The sequence below is a fragment of the Hyperoodon ampullatus genome, assembly GCF_949752795.1.
Source record: "Hyperoodon ampullatus genome assembly, chromosome: 9".
Taxonomy (NCBI): Eukaryota; Metazoa; Chordata; class Mammalia; order Artiodactyla; family Ziphiidae; genus Hyperoodon; species Hyperoodon ampullatus.
This window is the reverse complement of record NC_136922.1, coordinates 61,211,167-61,234,250: the sequence shown is the minus strand read 5'-3', so window position 1 is coordinate 61,234,250 and position 23,084 is coordinate 61,211,167. Positions and strand designations below refer to the sequence as shown.

Sequence of the window (23,084 nt, the reverse complement as noted above, 5' to 3'; positions counted from 1 at the left end):
GCAAATAGCCTTTATATGTCAATGACATCTCTGATAAACAAAGATTAACTTTTGAAATTTATTAGATACCATCCCTTATACAAAGCTGAGACAGCTGTTCAGAATATCTGAATCAGGGAGGGTCAGAGCTTTGGGAAGACTTGAGACTCCTAAGAAGTAAAGGCTACCTCAGGAGGAGAATGTTGTAGCCCTATGGGTCCAGGGTCCTGACTAACTCTGGAAGGCCAGTGAGTTTTCTGAAAGCAGCAGAGACCATTCAGCCCCTGACTGTCCTGCTTCTCTTTTGGAGCAACGAAACTCCCCACTTGCCAGCTGCCTGCTCGACTGCAAATACAGAGTTGTTTGTTGGCTGCCCAGAGCCTCTCAGCTCTGTCAATTGAGGCCAGAAAGAAGAGTTCAGGAACCAGCAGCAGCCGAAAAGTTTGGCTGACCTGTACACCGGGTGCGTGATTCCAGAACAACTCTCTGAGGGAAGGGTGAAAGGAGAATGGGACAATAAATTAGTCATTTGGATTTCCCTACAGGGCCTGCCTCTGTGTGTCCATCCTCAGACTCTCTGTCTTAACATAGTCTGGTGGATTAATACTAATAATCTCACCTTTGTTGAGTGATTACTATGTGCTTAACACTTTTCTAAGGATTTTGCGTGTATTATCTCATTTAATCTCCGTAACAATCTGTAAGCATTTTTATGATGTCAGTTTTCAGAGACGTAAAGTGAGGTATCATTTAGCCCAAAATCACACAGGTAGTGGTGAACAGATAACCTCACTTAGAAGTCTGGGCTCTTAACCACTATCCACTAGTTAAGTGGGAAAAAGGGAACATGAGGGAGGAAAGGCATTAGAAGTTTGGCTTATGTTTTTTGTTTGTTTTTAATTTGACTGTTTTTAACCTAGTTAAATCTATCAGTGTTCAATGGCTGCTTCATATCCTCCCCCACCGCGCACACACCAGACTGTACTCCCTGAGTCAGGCTGTCCTTTCTGCTTAGCCAAGGCTAGGCACTTCATCACGGTTTGCTGAGTGAATGAACACAGCAGAGGACATGTCTAAGAAGGATTTTCCTAGCAAAGTCAGAGAAATATTACACAAAGAGCACTAACAGGCAACAGAGCCTCTCTAATGTCTCAGTGGCTACTGTTTGACTTCATAAGTCTATTCCTTGACCACCACGTCCATCCTCCTACAGGACGTGATATTCTCTGAGTTCACACTGTTCTCTCTCCAGTTCTGCCCCCTCTGGATGCTTACACAGAAGTTGCTGGTTTTCTCTAGTCATCTCCTTCTTCTCTTACCCCTCGAAATGCAGATTTCCTGGCCAAGTCCCCTGGGTTCTGGAGGAGCCTGTTAACTTCCCTTGGGTGCTGAAACCTCTTCAAGAAGAATTTGAGGGCAAAGTAGATTGACAGATGGTAAGCCTGCTGGAAGGACTCAGAACCAGGGGAGGTGACCAGACAGGCTATGGACAATAGGCAGGCGTGCGGGGATGCTGTGGCAGCCCTGGCAGTAACAGGTTTCAGTAAATCAACAGAGGGAAGTCCAGGAAACCTACGTGGTCTTATTGTATGTGCTGTAAGCACAAACCACAAAAGCCCCTGGTCGCTGTCTGTCTTTAGGGTCTTACAGATGGGAGATATGACAGGACTCGCTGACCTCCTTGAAAAATAAAATTGATGATGTCAGCCAATATCATAGTAATGACAGTATGAGAGAAATTCCCTCCTCTGAACTGGGAAGAGTTTCCAGATCTTTGGGGAGGAGTGACTGCTGCGTGGTAGCAGGTAGATCAGCAGCTTTTGTATAAATTATGTAATTCAATTTGTATACAATCCTGTAAGGCAAGCACTATTAAATCTATTGTACAGATGAGGAACCAGACTCATCTCCAAAATCACACAGTAACAGTAGCCCCTGCATTTTGTACTAAGCCACATACAAATTTTGATTTCTTGAACACCCAGTATGCACCAGGCACTGACATGAAAATGATTTCTGGTGACTGTCCTGATTTGCCTCAGGGCTGAAGATAAGCTGAAACATCTCAGCTACAGAACACTTTGGCCTCTTGCAAAGGATGTGGCCAGAGATGCCCGGGGCAGCGGGTACTTCAAAAGTGCCACGCACTTCATCTTTTCCCTTTAATTTGGGGATGAACAGGCTGTATAGCAAAAATCCCTTTTCACATTTTAACAAACAGGTTAAAACAGACAGGAACTACAACTGTCCATTTAAATGAATTTAATATATTTCTGAACCAAGGCCTTTCAGGGTCTTGGTATTCAAACTTAAGCCAATTTAGTCCAGTGTTTCTCAACCATGACCTCATATTAAAAAAAAAAAAAAAAAAAAAGAATAAAAACACTGATGCCTGGGCTCCACCCCAGAAGAAATGATTCAAACTTTCTGGGGGTGGAGCCCAAGCACTGGTATTTTTTAACGCTCCCTAAGTGAGAGCCACAGGTAGCCAGGGCTGAGCCACTCTTTAAATTAAGGGTCCCAGTGCCGGTTTATCTAATACAAACAACTGAAGTTCAGTTGACTTGAAAATTCAAGGTGATCTTACATTTTTCTCCATGGAATATTGGCTATCAGAAACTCCAAGCAAACAATAACAAGGAAAACTGTGATGGAGATTTGGGGGAAAATATGCCCAGCAGCCAGGGCTGAAGACAGGGAAAGATTATCAGAACCACCATGCTAATTATGGAAAACCAGACGCCCTGGCAGAAGGCCAAGGGTGTGGCAGAACGGATAGGGGTGGAGGACAGGAGAAATTTTAGGAAATTAGAAATTTTAATAACTTTGGCCGTCAAGGGTAGCAATGGATGCTGAGCTTATTGCAAGCCTTGAGAGGAAAAACAGATGAGAAAAGGAACTCTTGTATCACATTCTAGCTGCTTTTTGTTTCTCAAGCTCAGGAACAGAAAGGAAATGAAGCCTTCCCAGGGCTCCTTTCCCTACATCTGATTAAGGGCCCCCATAGGCACCCTTTCTGAACACCAGGGGGAGTAAGACATAATAGGCCTCCTTCACCAGGCCTTTCGATAGAGCATGAGAAAAAATAAATTATGGCTTATTGTTTAGATCCCTTCTTAAATAGACTCTTCCTTCTCTCTATGGCTAAAGATAACAGTCTATTTGTATTCATTTAAAAGAGTATGTAAATGTCCCTTAAAAGCAATAAAATGGATTCTATCACCCCCACTGTCGAAGTTGCATTAAAGGGGAGGGGTTAAGAAAGCAGATGCTGGGCCCAACCCCCTTGGGTCTGAGTTCCAGAAACAGCACTTAGTAGCTGTGTCACCAAGGTCAGGTTACTTAACCTCTCACACCTCGATTTTCCTGTTTGTAAAATGGGCACCTTGTAGGATGGTTATGAGAATTGAGGGGTTAATACAGATAAAGCTTGGAACAAAGCCTGGGGTATAGTAAGCAGTCAATGAATATTAGCTAGTGCTTGTATCAAAAAGATCACCAGGAAATTTTAATTTTAGATTTGAATTCTTCCATACTTCAACAATTCCAAGTACTTTATATTAAAAATCATCCAATTCAGATATGGTAAAGCCAGTGGAGCCTTTGACAAAAAGTGATATTTAAAGTTAGAACTGAGTGTCATTCTTCATACACAGCAAAGGTCACATATTCTAGCAATCTATGATAAGAATATACAGAAAATAATGAATCTGTACTATCATAAAATGGCTACTACATATTTTAGATATACAAAAACACACTCGCAAAGAATGAACTAATAAAATGTGTGTACCTAATGAGGAAAGACAATGATTTGTTAGAATATCACTATCGTAAACTCTTCCCAGAGGATGTAAGAAATTAGGTGAAGAAAAGGAGCATATGGTACTTAAGGACAACTTATACACGTTTTCAGTCTGACAACAGCCAAAAAGACTCTAGCAGTAGTTATTTCACTAAAATGCATACACTTTTATAATTCCACAAAATTGTTTTGATTGCAATAGATTATCCTCTACGATGTTATGTCATCTTAACAAAATGAGCAGCCAATAAGGAAGCTCTGGGTCAGTTTTCCCCACATGAGAAATGATGGCACATTTATCATGGATGGAGGCCACGGAATAAACACGGCTGTATCAAACATTCCTGATGACAAGGGAGAACTCTGCTTGCATGTTTTTTCGTACTAGTGCACATAACTTTTTTCCCCTGTGGATCTTCAGCGAGGCAAGGCAGTTGCCTTGGCTGTATGGAATTCAGCAAACAGAAATGCATGACCAGTGACCACACACTTGCATCTGGATGAGGTTTTGGCTGACTGCGCTTTGGGATTTTAACATTAGCCACTAACAAGGATCCCCTTCTTTTTGACTATATAAGTCAACTCTGAGAGCCACGGGGTAGGGTGAATTTTTTTGGTAGCTTCTTCCATGTCTACCAAGCACTGAGAGTGTAGGTGGCAGAGCCTGACTCTCTTGTCATCTGTACGTCTTGCAGTTGGAGGAACCAGAGTCTGGCAAGAAATCAGAATGATGGGGGAGAGGGAGGACTTCGAGAGTGAAGTGAAACATTCTTTTTAGCATCCTAGTAACATGTGTGGGGGAAAATGGATACAGATATCTGACTGAATGACACAGAGGTCAAAAGCATGGCCTCAGCCTGGGCTTGAATCCAGCTCCACACCTGCCAGCCCTGTAACTTGGATTCATTTGCTTAACCTCCTTAAGCTTCATTTCTTCATTCTGTAAGTTGGGGAGAGAGTAGTCTCTTCCTTACAAGGTAGTCATGGGAACGAAACAAGATGGCACTTATAAAATGCTTTATCTTGTAGTGTGTTTTAAAATCCTCCCAAAACTCCTATGAGGTAGATGCTATTGTACTCATTTTGCTGATGGGAAACTGAGGCTCAGAGGCATTCTATAACTTGCCCACCCAGCAGGTAAGTGGAGGGAGCTGGACACAAGCCCAGGATTTCTCTAAAGCTGGTGCTCATCACTACTGCTTTATGCTCTCATTGGCCCATATGGCAAAATCCCAGCACGTTAGGACTAGGGGATTCTCAGCTCCACTGACCAGCCCTTCCTTTTAGAGTGAAGGAATAACATGAAGAACAGTGCAGTGATCAAGCTGAACTAACGTAAACTAAACTCAAGGGTAGAAGGCGGGTACAAGAAATCAATTCTAAAGACTCTTTCCCCAGCAGTGTTTCCTCTGTTGGTTCATATCCCCAGCAAGGAAGAGCACAGAGTAAATTGAGAAAAACGTTCAACCCAGATACTAAAATAACAATGATTGACTGGCGTAAGGCAGAAGTAGAAGGGTGAAGAAGGAGCCAGGTGGACCCTCTTTTTTTTTTCCAAAGCCTGTTAGCTTAGTTTCTAAAAATGTTAGTTGAATGTGGTATAAAATCCAACCTTTTTGAAAAGCAAACAAATTTGAGATTTCCAGACCTGTTGTTATTTATTAATTGTTCATTAAACACCTGTTATCCATAAACAACAGGCCTTAGGCAAACCAAAGAACAATTAGCTTTTTCTAGTGTCAACAGAAAACTAGTCCACAAACTCCCAGCTGGTCTTCCCAGCTTCTGACACTAGCCTCAAATATACATACTTAAAAATTCAGAAGAGAAATTTAGAATAAATATTACTAAATGCTTGCTCCTTCTTTGGCTTCAGAATTCACACAAATGAGACCTGTAGAGCATAAAGGTTTCACTTATTTAACTGGCTTCAATATTCAATTTGCATTTATACATTGGTCTGTGTGTTTGAGGATGCTTCATCTATTTGTATGAATTTGATACTATCCGGTTTAGATTGAATACCTGTAGAGGGCAGCATGCCGTATTTATTTAACGGACAGATACAGAATCTCTCCTAATGGTGGTGGTGGTTATCATCATCATCACCATCACCATCACCGCTCTCATCATCGTCACCATCATCATCACCATTATCATTATCACCACTGTTCTTATCATATTCCTGGGTTTTGATCTTTTTTTTTTTTTTTTTTTTTTTTGCGGTACGCGGGTCTCTCACTGTTGTGGCCTCTCCCGTTGCAGAACACAGGCTCCAGACGCACAGGCTCAGCGGCCATGGCTCACGGGCCCAGCTGCTGCGTGGCATGTGGGATCTTCCCGGACCAGGGCATGAACCCATGTCCCCTGCATCGGCAGGCAGACTCTCAACCACTGCGCCACCAGGGAAGCCCCTGGGTTTTGATCTTAAAGAAAATTTCCATTACAAAGCTGCAAGGTAGGCGATGGGTATATAATCTTTCTCTTCTTTATGAAGATTAATTGTGCTGATTATTTCCTGACATTATTTTACTTAAAATGCAAAAGGCTCTCCCACTTGCACACCACAAAAACTCCTCTATTATGTAAGATGTTGGCATAAAATTCTGCCACTCTGCTATTTAAATAATTCAAAACATTTAACACAACATGCAAAGGCCTATCACTAACAGAGAGCTGTGGGCAGAGGAATCAAACAGAAAGTTCCTCACCAAGGTATGTTTTCCCTCACATTAGCCTGTGGTCTGACAAACACTCCCTGTTGAATCTGTTTCTTTAAGATTCTAAAAATAAATTGATCTGTAAGTGACTTTGCTGTAATACATACAGTGAGTCAGATCAAGGAGTAAGAGCCATTTATAGAATGTGAACTAAACACTGGCCTGAGACAACCATTTAACCCTCCCCAAACAGAGAAGTGGCATTTCAGATTATACAGAGCTTGATCTGCAAGGCTATTTTGAAACAGAAAGATTCTTTTATTATAACTTTGGCTAAAAATATTAGAATATGACCAGAGGCTACCACAAGGTCAAAACATTTGTTAACAGGACGAAATGTTACCAGTATAAGAGTGTGCAAATGTCCATCTATGAAATCTTGGACACACTCAGGCCCAAACATATTATGAGCCATCCGTATTCATACGTATGTAAGTAGAGACTATATTTGGTGCAGAACAACAAGTTGTCATTCTATACGTTCTCATATAAAGAAGCAGATGGGAGTATTTTGGCTTGCATTGTACAGTGGTTTAGAGTGGATCTGTGTGACCATAAATAAGTCATTTAACATCCCTGAGCCTCAATCTCTTCATCTATAAAATGGAAATAAGTACAGTCCCTACCTCAAGACGTTGATGTGAAGATTAACTAAGAAAATGTATATAAAACACTCAGTACACATAATACAAGTTTAAGAAATGCCAGCTGTAATTCTGCTCTCTTCAGCCCCAGCTGTCATAGGATGGTGCAGTCTTCCTCCTCTTTGGGTGCCCCTTCATTGCTAGAGTACATCTTCATAGTCTTGTAATAGCTGCCTCACGGGAAACTGTGATGACTACAAGTTGGTAAGGGTTTTCTTTCCCTTCCTGCATGGCTGATGTAATGAAGATCTTTAAGAGGATATATGATCAGAGGGAGGAAGGGTGTTGTGTGCGTGTGTGTGTGTGTGTGTGTGTGTGTGTGTGAGAGAGAGAGAGAGAGAGAGAGAGAAAGAGAAAGAGAGAGAGAGAGAACGAATGCGTGTATGTGTATAAGAATTCACCTGGCGACAAGAGAAACTTGCCACTCTCCTCACCTCAGTTTCACCCACAGGAAACATTCGACATTGCCTGCACACAGATCTCCAACCTCGCACACTGCAAAGAGCTGCATTGCAAGGAATATGACTTCATATCACAATGTTCATCACTGACCTCCACCCTGGTAATAAGATCCTTTTTGGCCCTTGTGCAGTTAGCATCCACCTGAGACTTCCTAACCATCTCCTCGATAGCAAATTGGCAGCAAGTATTAGGAAATTCCATGCTGGTATTTGGATGAGTCTTCTCCATTGATATCGTTTATTTAGATTACAGGCGCTTCCTCAATTATAACAATACATCAACCATTTCAGGTTTTTCTTTCACCTCCGGATACACGTTGCCCTTAACAAATGAAGCTGAAGTCAGAACACGTGCTGGTATGATGACACCATCCTGTCTTTCAGGTGTGGTTTCAGGGTCACACTGAACACTTGCATCTGGAAGGCTGACTTCACAGCACAGCACAGCCACATTCTGCTACTCAGGGGGGTGAGATCATGGTGCTGGCATGAATTTATCGCTCTTTTAAACGAATGGGGTTGAATTCAATCTACTGACCTTGATTGGGAGGCTAGTGATACAAGCTGTGTAAAATAAAACAAGACAAAATAAACAAGGGAAAACCACAAAGCATGCAGCCACTTGGTTCAGAAGTGACACTACTGAATTTGGTCTGTGAAGGTCTTGTCACATGAAAGCCTAGAAATAGCTATGACCTAAACATGGGGGTAGGAGACGACCCATTTAGAAATGAATGGACACATTCCATTGTGTTTGTATAGTGTTTAAAATCTATTTTGGGGCAAGGGGATATTGTAAATACTTTCCTTTGTTCATAACTATCATAACCCAAACTTTCTGGCTCTCGACATTTTTCAGTAACCCTGCATGCCAATAGTTTTTTACACACTGCCTGACAAGGCAAACATTATTCTACCAGAGACGCAGGATTCCCTGTGACCCCTCTGAATCTCCAGGGCCAGCCAAGACTAGATTGGACTTTCTGACTAATCCTAGTCTGGACATCTCTAGGGGCTGCCCTAGTCTCACTGCACAATTCCAAGGCCACTCAGTTCTGAGGGCCCTCAGGAGATGTTGCCATATTAGGCATGTGGAAATGTCCACACCATTCTGAAATTCTTTTGGAAATAGAGATTTAATATAACTTTTTCGATTAGCCTTCAATTCCAAATTTGGGACTAGGCTTTAGGTGAAATTAATTCAGGGACTCCTCATTGGTTTTGTAAAATGTTAATGCCAGCAAGCATTCCTTCATCTTCAATAATAACTGGATCATAGATTTTCATTTAATTCTCTCTTTTTCATTTGATTGTCTCTTTGGTTAATGGCATTTCTATAGCAGAGGACACAGCAATCTTCACAGACATCTCTTGACTCTAAAGTGGCTGGCTGGATAAGCATATTATTAAATGCAGGTTTATCTGTGGCCTCTTTCCTCTTCACCATGATGGCTCTGGATGACAATAAGGGGGGATCCTGGGGCCAGGTATGGAAAAGTGAATGGTATAGGCATTTCCTGGATATATGGTTCCTAGTATCTCCATAATGCCAAATATAAATTGTAGTTAGAAACTGTTACCCTATGAACACCTTCATCACTTAAAGAAGATTCCTTCTGGAGACAATAATGATCTTTATTAGGTACCAGGCCTGTGTGAAGATCTGGTGATACCAAGACATGACCTTGGTGGGTGTGATTTCATAGGGAAAGTGGGCTCTAGAATGTTCCCTTTAATAGTAGAATTCTTTAGTAGCACTGTTCACTAAGACACTTGGTATAAATGGAACCACCTCTTCCAAGTGGATTTAGTTACTGAAGAAATTAAAGGAATTCCCTCCAAGGTAGCTTTTCTCATCAGATGGCTCCAAAACAAAGACTTCAACAATATTAGCATAAAGGGTTCAGGAATAGTGATTTTTGGCATTTCCAAAGAGTAGGCTCCTTCTATTTCCGCTACCTCAATAACAGAGAATAAATCAGAGACTTGGCATTGACTGCTCCACTGATCTATTAATTTTAAGTCGTTCACTGATTCAGTTCCAACTATATGTTTGATGGAGACAACTTTTATTTACTGTTTAAATCATACAGTAATCTAAACAAACTCATCAGTTCAAGGATATTAAATCAAAATCTATTTACTATTGAGTAGGATTTAATTTAAGACGGAAGCTTCCTGGAGATCCAAATCTGGGGTTTAGTGAGACCATCCTATTCTAGATATGATGTCAGAAGACTGTTTGGGTGCTTACCTAGTAAGGCACCAGGGTCCTGTTATTAATAGATCTGTACAAAAAAATTTACCATGTTAATACTCTTTCTTCCTCCTATCCAATTATTCCATATTGATGAATCTCTTATTTAAGCATTATCAAAAGGTCACTAGCCAGTGCTATATCTAATTCAAAAATGTATTATTAGGCTTATACCATATCAATCTTAAGAAATGACCAGTTCTGTGAGGGTGATCTGAATAGCCATATTCATATTTTTTCCTATATTTAGAATCAGGGTCAGATCTTCTCAATTTTCAGGGCTATTTTTACTTTAAAATTTAAAAAATTTTACTTTATTGTTGTAAGAACACTTAACATAAGATATAACCGCTTAACAAATTTTAAAGTATATTATTACATTTTATTACACATTATTACATATTATTATTATTACACTTTATTATACATTGTTGTTGACTATTAGTACAATGCTGTACAGCAGGTCTCTAGAGCTTACTCATCTTGCTTGACTGACACTTCATGCTGGTTGATTAGGAACTCCCTACTTCCACTTTCTCTGGGCCCCTGGTAACCACCATTCCACTCTCTGATTCTATGAATTCAACTATTTTTGATACCTCCCATAAACAGAATCCTGCTGTATTTGTCTTTCTGTGACTGGCTCATTTCACTTAACATAATAACTTCTCGGCCAACATATATGTGAAAAAATGCTCAATGTCACTCATTAATCATCAGGGAAATGCAAATCAGAACCACAATGAGATTAACACCTCACACCTGTCATGGCAGCTATTATCAAAAAAACCAAAGACAAGTGTTGGCACGGCTGTGGAGAAGTTGGAAACCCTGCACATTGTTGGTGGGAATATAGAATGGTGCAACTTGATAGAAAACAGTACAGAAGTTCCACTTACCTCAACATAATAAAGGCCATATATGACAAACCTACAGCCAACATCACTCTCAGTGGTGAAAAACTGAAACCATTTCCTCTAAGATCAGGAACAAGACAAGGTTGTCCACTCTCACCACTATTATTCAACAGAGTTTTGGAAGTTTTAGCCACAGCAATCAGAGAAGAAAAAGAAATAAAAGGAATCCAAATCAGAAAAGAAGAAGTAAAGCTGTCACTGTTTGCAGATGACATGATACTACACATAGAGAATCCTAAAGATGCTACTAGAAAACTAGTGGAGCTAATCAATGAATTGGTAAAATAGCAGGATACAAAATTAATGCACAGAAATCTCTTGCATTCCTATACACTAATGATGAAAAATCTGTAAGAGAAATTAAGGAAACACTCCCATTTACCATTGTAACAAAAAAATTAATAAATAAAATACCTAGGAATAAACCTACCTAAGGAGATAAAAGACCTGTATGCAGAAAACTCTAAGACACTGATGAAAGAAATTAAAGATGATACAAACAGTTGGAGAGATATAACATGTTCTTGGATTGGAAGAATCAACATTGTGAAAATGACTGTACTACCCAAAGCAATCTACAGATTCAATGCAATCCCTATCAAACTACCAACGGCATTTTTCACAGAACTGGAACAAAAAATTTCACAATTTGTATGGAAACACAAAAGACCCCGAATAGCCAAGCAATCTTGAGAAAGAAAAACGGAGCTGGAGGAATCAGGCTCCCTGACTTCAGACTATACTACAAAGCTACAGTAATCAAGACAGTATGGTACTGGCACAAAAACAGAAATATAGATCAATGGAACAGGACAGAAAGCCCAGAGATAAACCCACGCACAGATCGTCAACTTATTTTTGATAAAGGAGGCAAGAATATACAATGGAGAAAAGACAGCCTCTTCAATAAGTGGTGCTGGGAAAACTGGACAGCTACATGTGAAAGAATGAAATTAGAACATTTCCTAACACCATACACAAAAATAAACTCAAAATGGATTAAAGACCTAAATGTAAGGCCAGACACTATAAAACTCTTAGAGGAAAACATAGGCAGAACACTCTATGACATAAATCACAGCAAGATCCTTTTTGACCCACCTCCTAAAGAAATGGAATTAAAAACGAAAATAAACAAATGGGACCTAATGAAACTTAAAAGCTTTTGCACAGCAAAGGAAACCATAAACAAGATGAAAATACAGCCCTCAGAATGGGAGAAAATATTTGCAAATGAAGCAACTGACAAAGGATTAATCTTCAAAATTTACAAGCAGCTCATGCAGCTCAATAGCAAAAAAACAAACAACCCAATCCCAAAATGGGCAGAAGATCTAAATAGACATTTCTCCAAAGAAGATATACAGATTGCCAACAAAAACATGAAAGGATGCTCAACATCACTAATCATTAGAGAAATGCAAATCAAAACTACAATGAGGTATCACCTCACATCGGTCAGAATGGCCATCATCAAAAAATCTACAAACAATAAATGCTGGAGAGGGTGTGGAGAAAAGGGAACCCTCTTGCACTGTTGGTGGGAATGTAAACTGATACAGCCACTATGGAGAACAATATGGAGGCTCCTTAAAAAACTAAAAATGGAACTCCTATATGACCCAGAAATCCCACTACTGGGCATATACCCTGAGAAAACCATAATTCAAAAAGAGTCATGTACCACAGTGTTCCTTTCAGCTCTATTTACAGTAGCCAGGACATGGACGCAACCTAAGTGTCCATCGACAGATGAATGGATAAAGAAGATGTGGCACATATATACAATGGAATATTACTCAGTCATAAAAAGAAATTAAATTGAGTTATTTGTAGTGAGGTGGATGGACCTAGAGTCTGTTATACAGAGTGAGGTAAGTCAGAAAGAGAAAAACAAATATCGTATGCTAACACATATATATGGAATCTAAAAAAAAGGAATTGGTTCAGAAGAACATAGGGGCAGGACAGGAATAAAGATGTCGATGTAGAGAATGGACTTGAGGACACGGGGAGGGGGAAGGGTAAGCTGGGATGAAGTGAGAGAATGGTATGGACATATATACACTACCAAATGTAAAATAGATAGCTAGTGGGAAGCAGCCGCCTAGCACAGGGAGATGAGCTCAGTGCTTTGTGACCTCCTAGAAGGGTGGGATAGGGAGGATGGGAGGGAGATGCAAGAGGGAGGAGATATGGGGATTATGCATATGTATAGCTGATTCACTTTGTTATGAAGCAGAAACTAACACATCATTGTGAAGCAATTATACTCTAATAAAGATGTTAAAAAGAAAACAGTACAGAAGTTCAAAGAAAAAAAAAAAAAAAAAAGAACTACCATATGATCCTGGAATCCCACTGCTGAGTATTTATTCAAATGAATGGAAATCAAAATTTCAAAGAGATTTTAGCACTCCATGTACACTGCAGTATTGTTAGCAATACCCATGATGTGGAAGCAACCTAAATGTCCATCAGACAGATAAATGGATAAAGAAAATATGGTGTATTCAGGCTGAAAGAAGGGAATTCTATAATATGCAATTTTTTTTAGAAAAAGCTAACAATTTTTGAGCATTTACTATGCTAAATGCTCACTTGCATCATTTCGTTTAATCCTCATAAACACCTATATAGTTAATTATAATTATGTACCCATTTTTTCAGGTGAGGAAGTGAGGCCAAGAGCAGCTCAATAATCTGCCTAAGGTCTCAGGACAGTAAGTGGTGGAACCAGCACTCAAGCCCAACTCTTCTGATTACAGATAAGTTCTGCTTTTCTCTGAAGCCCACACACTCTTCACTACCTCAGGATATTGTTTCCATTTGTCAAGATTTAATTTCCTTGAAAGTAAATCTTTTCAAATCTAAAATCTTTTCAAATCTTAAAAGTTTGACTTATTCTGAATTTTCTAGAAGAATCTATGAGAAGATTGCAAAAGTTGTTTCTCTTATCTATATAGATTAAATATATCCGTGGTTCAAACCATACGGGATGAATTACTGTACCATCTTAAAAGTTACTGTTTTGAAAATCTTCACTAAATCAAGTCCATTTTATTATAATAATGCCTAAATTATGCAGAAGCTTACAAACTGTTTGCAAATCTCCTTTTTTAAAAAGTCTTGCATTGAAGTACAAGGATATGCTTTGAGGAGAAAAATACTGGCTGGAAACTGTAAAGGACAATAGTAACACACTACATTTGTATGGTATGCTACAGTTTCACAGTAATTTTGTCATCTTTTTTTAACATGAGACAGGCAAAAAGAGTTACTATTTGATACAGCTGAGGCTCAGAGAGGTACAACCACTAGCCCAAGGTCACAGCTTTAGCCCATGACCACAATCCAGGTTTTCTAGTGCTGTGTCCAGTGCTGTTTCCCTATGAGCCTCTGTTCCCCACAAAACATGGAAACACCTTCTCGTTCCCAAGGTCTTCTACATTGTCATCCTGGAGAAACAGGGGCAGGTTTAGATGTGTGGTTTCCTTACTGAAAAGGATGGTGTCTATCTCAATGTCGAATGACAGGGAAAAATAAGCAGGCACCAAACAATTTTCTCCTTAATAGCTCTCTCAAAATCTACCCAAGTTAGAGTAGGCCAAAGAGAGAGAAGGCATTTGTCCAGAAGAAACATGTGCCGTTGGGGAGCATTCCCTGGGATATCCAGGAATCCTCTTGGCTAGGTGAGTGGTAGATTTGGATAACCATTCTCTTCCAGAACCAGGCTATGGGCCACCTAGTGCAACCTTGGAGCCACGCTGGCTGAGATCAAATCCCACCTCTCCCACTTACTAGCTGTGGTCCTTCGAGCAAGTTATATAACCCCTCTGTGCCTGTTTCCTTTGGCAGCAAAATGAGGTCAACAACCATCTACCTTGCAGGACAATTTAGGGGCTTCCATGAGTTAAATGTAAAGTACTTAGGACAAGACTTGGCAATGTGCCTGATGAGAGCCATTATTTTTATTATCTTAATGAATGAGCCTTTCAATTTCTTTATATATCAAGTGGGAATAATGACAAACCTGTAACAAGAATCAAATTATATTAAGTCTTTGAAAGTTCCTTATAAATCATAAAATGCTCTGTGCATCTAGAGAATAACTGCTGTTGTGCTGAAGAGAAAGCTGCAATGTCTGAATTATACCTGCCTTCCTATTGTGAGGAATTTACCCTTTCTCCTCAAACTGAGAAAGAAAGTGATTTATATTATGATCCCTAGCCTAACCCCATTGGTAGCTTGTTAGGCAGGAATCAAATGGTTGAAGTTAGTGTCTAGCAAGGGGGGGTGTTTACCCAAGGCTTGGTGAGTCTCCACGTCTCAGGGGAGGCTCATGGAGATTGTGCTCACTGGGATGGGAGGCCTGGCCCAGCTGCGTGTGGCTGTATCTGTGTATAGATCTAGAATCTGAGAGTCCTACCGGTCCTGCAGGATTACCTGGGCAAAGCCACAGGCCGCCTGGAGCCTTGAAAAGTGGGACAACGGCTAAATGTGGGTGGCTACTCAGGGGAGCCTAGAGTCCTTTCACCAGTTCTGAAATCAGAGTTGCATCTGACAGAGAAGCAGATGTGTTGATGCAGGGTAAAAAAAAACAGAATGAAATGAATTTTTTCAGAGTTTGAGATGACAAGTGATTTCTCACAAGATCGGTAGGAGTGCAGTTGATACAAATGAAGGAAACATTAAAAAAATCTCCTCCTTTTCCTACAGCATCACGCTCTCACCCAGCGGCATACACACAGACTCCAAGCTCTAATGTCTTTAGGAAGACATGGATGCCAAGTGGGGACAGCTGTTCCCCACGCCCTTTCCTGGTTCACTGTGGATGTTCCATCCTGAATGCCTGCAGGCTTCTCCTAGTGGAGTTCTACCCAGTTTTCCAAGTACAGTTTCAATGCCATCTCCTTTACTAGGCTGCCTCTCAATCTCCACCTAGAACTAACTTCTTCCTACCGTGTCCTCATAAAACTTTCATTTGGACCCCTTTCATGCAGAGCTATCAAAATTTGCCTAGTTTCATAATGAGTTGTGCAAACTGTCTCTGCCTTTTGCTTATAAGGGACTGCCTCTTGTCATCTCTGTGTCAGGGTGACACCTACACCACATGCTGCTCAAAAGAGCCACTCAATAAATATTCATCAAGTGAATAAATAAATATTTGTTGACAATACTTAACTTGAACTGAGAACTTCATGGCCTCCAAGAAAGGCTCCGAATTTGTTAAATGAAGCACTGCTCTTGTTTCCCCCTCTTATGCTTAAGGTTGTTTCATAACATCTCCTGCCAGGAACTGCTCCCATTATTAAATTAAGTGCCAGGGGTGCAGCAGCCCCTTCTGTGACTAAGTACTGAGTGAAATTGTGATGAAGGGAAGCCCCCATTTGCTCCTAGTTTCAGAGGTGAGAACTGTCGACTTTATTTTTGTGCTCCTTCTGTCACAAGCCAGCGTGATTCCAATGGTGGATTTCGGAATTGTGTTTTCTGCTTTCCTCCTTCTACTCACCCCCTTGACTTGAGCCACTCTGAATACACGTACCTAGAGAGGAATTTCAGGCGCGCTAATGAGAAAGCAGAGTCCACATTTCCTATTTGGAACCTGGGACTGTGCTAAAACTAGATTTTGTGCTTCTAACCTGTACTCACTCATTAGTTGTATGGATGAGAGTTCTCTGCACAGAGAACTGAGGGACAGGTGGACAGGGAGTTTCAAAGTAGGATCGGTTATTGTATTTTTCCTGTACAATTTGAGATTAACTTTGTCATGTAAACAATTAACGAGAGTTCTTCAGATGTTCTTTTGAATTGCTTTTCCCTCTCAGGGATATTGTTAAGCATCCCCTACACTGGCTCCCCTGTGGAGGCTTTCCATGGGTAAAATTCCAAATACAGTTCTCAAGTACATGGAATCATTCTGATGGATGATGTCACTAAAGACTTCCAAGAATTCCAGCATCCTTTCCTCAACTCTCTGAACTTCAGGCTGAGGCTTCAAGAATGGTACCCCCAGGAGATCCCCTAAAGGTTATTGCCCACAATGCCCACTCCCAAGCTTTAGACTTTATAGCGACTTAGATAGCATAAATCTTTGTTTAAAGAATAAAAATATAAATGAACTACCGAACTGATGGATGAATAAATGAAATAACACATTCTTAGAAATAACACTTAGCTCTTCATGGTCACTGGATCCTAAATATCCTGATGGGGACTTATATATTTTTTATCCTAAATGAAAATCATAAAATGTCTTAGCTGAAAGAGACCTTAGCGATAGACTATATACGATTTTTAAAAGCCATGGCCTCACTAATGAACTTTTCTATGAAACAGAAACAGACTCATAGACATAGAGAACAAACTTGTGGTTGCCAAAGGGAAGGGGGGTTAGAGGAGGGATGGACTGGGAATTTGGGGTTAGTAGATGCAGACTATTATATGTAGAATGGATAAACAACAATGTCCTACTGTATAGCACAGGGAACTACATTCAATATCCTGTGATAAACCATAATGGAAAAGAATATGAAAAATAATATATATATATATCTGAATCACTTTGTTGTACAGTAGAAATTAACATGACATTGTAAATCAACTATACTTCAATAAAATAATTTTTTTAAAAAAAAGTCATGGCTTGATTTGTTCAAATGAAATTAAGAAAAAACTGCTTCTCTGGTTGAAGTGTAGGTAGGGGCCTGGAGCCTGCCAGCTCTAAGAAATTACATAGCTTGTCCAACATCATACAGATCTCAGAGGTAGAGCCACGACTCCTGAGGTCCTGGCTTGGTTTTTCCTGCTGCATGTTACAGTCTTTTACTGGTGAAGGGTTGTTTCTGGGTACTTACTGGGTAAAAGGACATCTCTCTGACATTAAAATAAATGAGCCACAGACTGTAGGAAGTTTTGAACTGGACTTCCAGGTAGTCACATAGTCTGGAATACAGAAGTATTCCAGCTAATAAGTGAAGAAGGAATGACAGAAATATACTTCACCATTTTGCAATCCCCAAAGATGAAATGGATCTAGGTGAGGATTGTCAATGACTGCCAGCATCCCAAAGAGAGACGAGCAGATTTTGGTGCCTCCTGACAGAAGTATCCCACATTGTCTATGAAGTACTCTTGCCAAAAAATTGAACTTGATGTTAAATGAAGTCTAGAAAGCCCGAATTACCAATTTATGAGAAATACAAGAAACAAAGGAACTTGTTAAACTGACACCATGAAAATGGAATCAACAATATTCACTTTGTACAAAACTCTACAAACTCTTCAACAAATAAATTTCAAGGCAAAACAAAAAAAGGGGGGGAACAGATCTGTGATTTAAAAGCGTGTAAGAAGACATGTCAACCAATTTTAATGTACAGGCCTTATTTCAGTCCCGATTAAAATAAAGGGCACTTATCTGGGAAAGCACCAAATGGCAGAGGTATACCCGTACTCCTGGGGTACTCCTGGCTGCAGCAGCAGCCCAGCCCACATCACAGAGTTCAAGGAAGCAAGGCCAAGCTGGGCCACCTGATCAAGGACAGGGAGACCAAATCCCTGGAGGAGATTTCTCTCTTCTCCTTTCCCATCAAGGAATCTGGAATCACTGACTTTCTCCTGGGGATGTGCCTCAAGGATGAGGTTTTGAAGATTATGTCCATGCAAAAGCAGACCTACGCTAGCCAGTGGACCAGGTTCTGTTGCCATCTGGGACTACAATGGCCATGTCGGTCTGAGTATTAAGTGCTCCAAGGAGGTTGCCAGGGCCATCCTAGGGGCCATCATCCTGGTCAAGCTCTCCATAGTCCCCGTGTGGCAATGCTACTGGGAGAAGAAGACAGGCAGGTCCCACGCTGTCCCTGCAAGGCACCAGCCTCCATGCTGAGTGCCTCTTCCTACCCCCAGAGGCACTGGCATCATCTTGGCCTCTGCACTCAAGAAGTTGCTGCTGATGGCCAGTATGGATGACTGTCACACCTCGGCCAGGGGCTGCACTGCCAACCTGGGCAACTATGATGCCATCTCCAAGACTTACAGCTCTCTCACCCTGACCTCTGAAAAGAGACCATGTTCACCAAGTCTCCCTATCAGGAATCCAGAGACATCTCCTACAGACTCACACCAGAGTCTCCCTGTAGAGAGCCCAGGCTCCATCTATGGCCACCACTGTAGCATTTTTATATAAGAAATATAAAGTGAATTAATTAATTTAAAAAATAAAAGGCAAAAATCCTATGAAACAAACAAAGAAATTTGAAGGATATTTTAAAATATTAAGAAACTATGGGTAACTTCTTAGGTGAAAATATGGTATCATGGTTACTTTTCTTTAAAGAATACTTATCTTTCATACTTACATGCTGAAATACTTATGAATAAAATGCTATGATATCTGGGATATGCTTCAAATAACCTTGGGAGAAGCTGGAAGTGGGTAGAGACACCGATGAAACATGACCAGTTGTGAGCTGATAATTGTTTAAGTTGGGTGGTAGGTTCATGTTGGGTCATTATCCTGATCTTTGTACTTACATAATATTTGAAATTTCTATAATTAAAATATTTAAGAAGTTTTGTTCACAATTATAACATAAGATAGTTTTGCTTAATTGTTTGAAAAAATGTTAAAAGCCAGGAAGGGATTTCACATGAAGGTAAGAAGCTTTTGGAAATGCAGGTGTCCCTCATTATGACTGGAGCATGAGGAATCTCTCGGAAGTGATAACAAGGGTGTCCAACCCTTTTCGATTGAAGCAAGACTAGATCAGGACGGGAAACCTGCTGGTGGTGAGGGTGGTATCTCATGAAAAAGGCATGGTCTCACTGACCTGGTCTTGGTCTCACCAAGAGTTACAGCAGCAGCCTAGCCTCTGTATGTTGTAACTAATCATAACAGGACATTATGAAATTATATATTTTGCAATGTAATTAAAAGATCTTTCCATAACTGCAAGATTAAATCCCAAATGGCTAGCACAAATGACTGCCATCTGAACAAGCTTTGAAATGCCAGGGTATTCACCCTCAAGACAGCATTCCTGAAGCAGATCAGAATGCTCCAGGCTGGCAAGAAGCCTCCCCGGATTCTAAGTTGCCCCCAAAGGATGCAGTGGCTTGCACATTGGAAAGTTTATCTATGACTCTAAACCACTCCAAGACCATTTGTAAATTACTGCTGGGGGTAATTTACAAATATTGAGATTTGCTGACCTGAAGAAATAAAGATTTCCACAAATGCCTAATGCAGTCAGGCAGTCACTCACTGGCAAGATCTTGTCTGAATGTCATGAAGTCAAATATGTCATCAAATATGACAGTTTCCAAAAGGGACCCAAGGTAGGTAATGATCAGTAATTAAGGGGTCAAATCAAAGTACCTGGAGGGATCCCAAAGCTTACCTCTAACTTTGTCCTTCAAAAACCCAAATCCAATGGAGCAATTACCCTTCATTCCGTTCACATAAAGTTGAAGTGATCTTTTATTCTAGGAGTAATGGCTTGATGATTTGACACCTATGAGTCATAAGCAGCCCTTGTAAAAAGCCCTATGACAATGTGTTAGCTCACATGTAAGCCTCAGCTGTGTTTCCCGCTCTGTTCCCGGTAGTCCCCATCTTCTTTGAATCTAGGGTGGGGTTCTGGGCCCTGGCTCAATGAGTGGACTCAGTTTCAGACCAAATATATTGCAGTGAACCTTAAAAATTCACACATTTGCAATGAGACTTTCTTCAAGTGGAAAATATATTTTTAGTTATTTGGCCAAAACAAGCAAAATGCTCAAAATGTTGAAATGGTGAGGCCCCCACTATTTCACTACTGCTTTGCTGAGGCAAAGAAGTGAAGATATTTTTCTTTGTGGTTCCAGCAAGCAGGCATACATTTATCAATCAGGACACTCTACAATGGATGTCTAATCAGATACACTAGTCCTCTGGGTAATTCCAAATTCCTGCATAGAAACTTTGGCTTCTTTTCCTTAATGACTGCATTTGGAGAATGAACTAAAATGGTCAAAATTTTCAATACATCTTGGAGAGGGGTTAAGCACAAAAGTCCTGTTAAACAATAATGGGATTTCTGTGTGAAACATGACACTCTTTGAACACTTTTGAGAAAGTTACTCTCCTCTTTCCCTTCCAACTAATAACAATTCAACATTATTTAACATAATCCTACTGACAGGTAATTTCTGACACGACATTTATTACTTGACTTGCCCTTTGAGGGCATGTTTCACTATTAATGTTTCCTTTTAAAAGCTATAGCATACATTAGATTCTCCTACAGCGTTTCCCCATGTTTTCCTTGGAAACCCCTACTTTCTGTGGTATTTTACATTACCCAAACCTATTTTAACTCTGGATCCTTACACACACACACACACACACACACACACACACACACCTCCTTTCCAGAAATACGTCCAGAAATATACTTAACATTGAAACATTTTATTCTACAATTATTAGGCTTACCTAGAACTGAATAAACAACATTAGTAGAGCATATATTTAAATAAGTTTCTCCTGTACCTAACTGGGTATGTGATTGACTGAGCTAGAGGGCTTGAATTCAACAGGACCATGCCAGGAAATGGGGGAGCTGCAGATTGCGGCTGTTATCCATATAGGGCCAGTGAGACCTACAAGCGTCTGCCCTCATTGGTGCTTTGAGTCTTTCACAATGCAGGACACATGAGACTGTACAGAACACATTTGTGATTCTGACTCATTCAGAGAGATGATTCTTTACCTGGTGAGTCAGCATGAAGCTAAGTATTTCCCTACCTGTGCTAACCATACAAGGGCATTGCTACCTGGAGGATTAGGTCATCTGCCCCAGAAGGAAATGCACACCATCTTTGGTTTGTCTGGAACAGCTTTACTGACATCATGAGCTCTTAGGCTGGAGCTGACCACGTGGTGTCCTTCCTTTGAAAAGGAGGCATCGTCTAAAGGGCTGGTTGGCTGGCAAAGCAGCAAGGAGACAAGTGAAAGAAATATTCATTCATTCATTATTTATTTATTCATTTGTAATTTTAGGGAGGTCAGGTTTGTTGAATTACAATTTACAGATGGTAACATTCACTATTTTTAATATTGCAGTTCTATGAAATTTGACAAATGCATAGAGTCACGTAACTACTACCACAACCAAGATATAGAAGAGTTCCATCGCCTCAAAAAATTCCCTCACCCCCTTTGTAATTAACCCCTTTCCCCACCCACCATATTTATTTAAAAATAATATTCAAATGATTTACAACGGAGACATGAATTCACCTGCATGTTGTGAGTTGTCCTTAATATAGTGGCAGGATTTACTGGTAGCGAGATTCAGAGACGCTCCATACCATCAGAAGTCTGAGAACGTGCTGGGCGAGATCTACTGCCTCACATTTGCCCTAATGGATAACCTATTTCTGCAGAGAAACACATGCAGGAGTGATTCTACTAGGTAACTTCTTAGCTTCCTAACTCTTCCTCTAAGCTTAAGACTTACATCTCCCACTGTTTCAGAAGACTAAGTTCCCTTCAGTCTCCCACCTCAACCAAATTCTAACTGGAAAAAGCTGGAGATATACACACTCTCCCCTACCTTGGGCCTTGCCTCTCTCCCCATAGACTGACACACACAGGAAGCTCTCTCTCTCTTTTACACATACACACACACGCACACGCAAATGCACACGAAATAGAGGCAACACAAAAACTGCCAAGATGGTCTGTCCTCCAAGGTGGTTGTAAAATCTTGAAGGCCACAACAGGACCTTCTAAGCCCAGACCTGTGCAGAAGCCTGGGGTGAAAATCCTCTATCCCAAGAAGCTGGAACAGATCCAAGGGCCTTGCACATTAGGGAAGAGTTACATTCCTAGGTTACTGGGCCATTAGCAGCTCTACCATCCATTTTTCATTTGAAGGAACCTTTTTAAAGGTTGAATTCTTATCTTTGGGAGGCCTGTAAATGCAGTTCTTGTGTTTTCATTTGGGTTTATTTAGCCTGGGGGATTTAGGTCCCCCTGTTTAGGTAGTAAATTTTCCCCTTTGTGTGAATGTATGTGGTTAATATACTTAAAAATCCATCAGGCAAGGATTACAAAAATGCAGCCGCCTTTACACAGCAGTTTTTGGCAAGAATATAGTCACTCAGGATGGCTGTGTGGTGCTTATAATTGAATTGTGGTCACTAAGCCGAATGCTATCAAACTCTGGAAAAACCAAAGCCAGATACCTCTGAGCACGCCTTTCACCACCTTCCCTCTGGCCCCTGCCCTTGCTGCCAGCTCCCCCTGTTCACC

General features: G+C 40.5%; 1 protein-coding gene and 1 pseudogene across 2 annotated transcripts in view; one reads left to right on the top strand and one right to left on the bottom strand.

The window, feature by feature from the left end:
• The window catches only part of LOC307057926 (small ribosomal subunit protein uS5-like), a 56,499-nt pseudogene extending 37,509 nt beyond the window's left edge, over positions 1–18,990 (top strand). The window contains exons 2-4 of the transcript in view: positions 5,848–5,973; positions 7,741–7,815; positions 18,195–18,990. The product of the transcript in view is annotated as a small ribosomal subunit protein uS5-like (transcript). The remainder of the gene's footprint in view (positions 1–5,847; positions 5,974–7,740; positions 7,816–18,194) is intronic.
• The window catches only part of CREB5 (cAMP responsive element binding protein 5), a gene marked incomplete at its 5' end in the record, with an annotated part of 330,757 nt that overhangs the window by 180,271 nt on the left and 127,402 nt on the right, over positions 1–23,084 (bottom strand). The window lies entirely within an intron of this gene.